We start from the raw sequence: 3,379 nt of genomic DNA, 5'->3' as shown, positions 1-3,379 counted from the left end.
TCCCTCAGCTGCCCTCGGCTCCGCGCCACTCCACTCTGCGCCGGCGGCCGCCGGGCTCACACTCTGTTCTGGCCGTCTCGGCTTGGCGCAGCTCTGCGCCCTTGGGCGCCGCCGTGCGGGCCCGGCCGCCGCGCTTCCCTCGCTCTCCCCGCTCCTCTCCTCTCCTGCCCTCCCGTTCGCCCACCCGCCTGCTGTCCGCTCCGCGCCGCTCCCTGCCTCGGTCGCGCCTTTCTAGGCCCGCCCGCCGGCCGGCTGCCCGGTCCTTCGGGCTGCGCTCGTGCTGTGGCCGTCAGCTGGAGCCTGTCCCGGGCCGGCTCCTCTACCGCTCCGCGCCTGCTGCTCCAGAGTTCCGGCTCGGGCGGGCCACCTGGCTCCCGGCCGCGCCACCAGCGCCGGACGAAGACGCGGGGCTTCACTTAGTGCGCCTCTCGTTTCCGCCTTTCGTTCGCGCCGCTCTGACGGCCGCCGGGCGACACAGCCCCGTGGCTCCCGCTGGCCATGCCCCCTCAGTCTGTCGCCATCTTCCGCTGTGCGGAGAACACCTTGAGAGCCCGTGCGCGAGTGTGTTTGGGGGGGAGCAGGGCGGAGAAAGAGGCACCGAGAAGGGGAGGGAGCGGAACTGGGGCCCCGACTGCGCGTGCGCTTCAGGACTCCCGCCCACCCTCTCCAACCCCCCCACAGCCGGCCGCAGCCTGTGCTGTTTGGGGATGTTTCCAGTCCACCCCCAACTCCATTCACTTCAACGCCTCCGTTCATCCGCCCACTTTCCGCGTGCACACGCCACAAGCTGAGTCCCAGACCCCAGCGCTCCTCCTCCCCCGCCACCATGGGCGGCCACCCCCCCCCTGTCCCCCGGGACAGCCTCTCACTACCCCCAAAGGCGAGGGGACTTCTGAGGGTGATTCTTGGAAGCAGAAGGCAGGAGGCATCTCCGTCACGTCTCGCTGCCTCCCTGGGTCGCTTCCCCTGTCCCCGTGACTAGGAGACGTTGGAGCCGGCTGCGGAACGGACCAGTCCCGAGTCCCCAACTCAGCTGTCATCCTGACTGTCCTGCCTGAGGCCGAGAGGCGGCCCCTGGTGCTGAAGGACAGCTCCCAGTTTAGCTGTCGCAGAGGGCAGAACTTGGAGAGCGTCTTGGAGGGGGCAAAATAGCCGACTTAGATGGGCAGTAGTGATGAGGTGTCGTTTCTGCCCTTAGTTACATTTCCAGCAGCCTCTCCCCGGTCCTAGATTTCTGGCTCCCCCTACAGACTGCTGAGAATAGCTAAGCAAGAGTTAGGGAAGCTGTGCTGCTGTAATGGAACCATGTGCTTGGGGCCCTCCCAGTCACATGGCACTAGGAACTCAGACATACAAGCGTCTTGCCCCGCTACTAACCTTGTTTGGATGCCACCAAATCTCAGATTTGTCTGGCTTTCTACCTTCTTTCCTCACTCCCTCCCATTCCCAGTAACTCCCACATTCTGATTTTTATTCAACCTCTACCAGTAAGGACTGTTAATAAAAATAACAATAAAGAAAATAGCTGTTATTGAGCATATATGAAGTGCTACCTTACTGCTCTAGGCACTTTATAGGCATTATTTCACTTATTCTTCACAACACTCTTATGATAGGCCCTACTCTTATCTCCATTTACATATGGGGAAGCTGAGATTTACAGTGGTTAAGTTGTCTAAGATCACACAATGTAGAAAACTCAGGCAGTTTTAACTCTTAAACTCTTAACATTCCAGTAAAGCCTGGAAAGATGAAGAGGTGGAAGACAGTCTTGCCTTAAAGGAAATTACAGTGTACATGAGAAAACAAGGTGTAGATGTTGGAGGATTCATGGGCTGCAGATTCAGATCCAGATAATAGTTCTACTACTGAATATGCCAACTGAGAGAGCCTTTTCTTTCTCTGAGTCTTGGTTTTCCCCTGAGTGACATGAGGGGATGCCAATGGCTAAATGAGATAGTTGGGAATCATTAGCACCACTCAGAGATGGGGTGGGGTGGATGCACAAAAGTTTTCTGGAAGAGGGAGAATTTGAGCTGGTTCCTAAAGAAATGGCAGGGTTTAGTGGGTGGGTAGGAGAAGTTTCACGGATGAGGAGGGGCCTTGTGTGGTTGTGAAGCCACAAGTCTGACATTTTGGCTGTATTGTGGTGAGATTGTGGGGAAGGGAGTAGAGGGGACAAGGAATAAAACTTTCAGGCATTGGGGAGGCCTATTCATTCATTATGTTCCAAGTACTATGCCGGGGACTAGCTGGGAGACTGAGGTGGGTCAGATATGACCTTGCCCTTGAGATGTTCCCAGTTGAATAAGGAAGCAGCCTTTTTAAAGAAGGAATTGCAACCCAGTGTAATAAGGATGATATGAGTGGAATTCTACCAGCTTCCCTCAGAGATGATTTTGCCCACAGCCACTTGAATTGGAGACATTCATTTATTGGGCAAACATCTATTGAGGATCTGTTATGTTCCAGATACTGTACTAGGCATCAGAGATATAGACATGAGTAAAATATGTGTCTTGAATTGAGGGAGTTGAATTGAAGTCTTGAGGGATGAGTAAGAACTGGCCAGACAGATAGGAGAGAGAAGGTGGTGTCTGCAGGATGTCCCAGGCAGAGGGAATGTCATGTGTAAAGACCCAGAAGCAAAGCCAAGAATGGCATGTTCAGAAAACTGCAAAGTAGTTCATTGAAATTAGGTGTGAAATGGGAGCACAGCCAAAAATAAGGCTGAGGATTTGGCAGGAGCCAAATCGTGAAGGACCCTGAGTGCCATGCTAAGTAGTTTGGACTTTATCTCAAGGGAACTAAGAGACACGGAAGAGGCTGAAAGGTTTTCAGCAGGAGGTGACATGGTCAGATTTGTGTTTTTAGAAGACTGATTTGACTGCCCTATAGAGACTGGGATGGATAGCAGGGGGAGACTTGAGAAAACTGGTTAGGAGACTGGTTAGTAGTCCAGGTTGGAGGTGTTGAGGACTGAATTAAAACAGTGGCAGTGGGGCTGAAGAAAATAAATGCACATGGGAGAGAAATGACAGAAATAGAATTGAAAGGACTTAGGACTGGCCTAGATAAAAAGAATAAGGTAGAGACAGAACCTGAAGAAGGAAGATCAATGAAACTAAAGGGCTTGAGTTAGTGACACTGGCACAACTGGCCCTGCCCACCTAGCAATCGTCTTTCCAGAGCCCTTCTTTGTTTCGTACTTAGAGGTTTCAGTGTTCTCTTTAATAAAGAAAGCTAATCACTTACAGATACCTAGTTCAGAGCTGACTGGCAGGGCTACAGTGATGGACACCCTTGAATACCAATGACAGAGCACCCTGCCAGACCTAGGCTATCAGCTCTGAGCACCTCCAGAACTTTCTGTGAGAAG

The sequence above is a fragment of the Manis pentadactyla genome, chromosome X (assembly GCF_030020395.1).
Source record: "Manis pentadactyla isolate mManPen7 chromosome X, mManPen7.hap1, whole genome shotgun sequence".
In the NCBI taxonomy this organism is placed as follows: domain Eukaryota; kingdom Metazoa; phylum Chordata; class Mammalia; order Pholidota; family Manidae; genus Manis; species Manis pentadactyla.
This window is presented reverse-complemented; position numbering follows the sequence as displayed.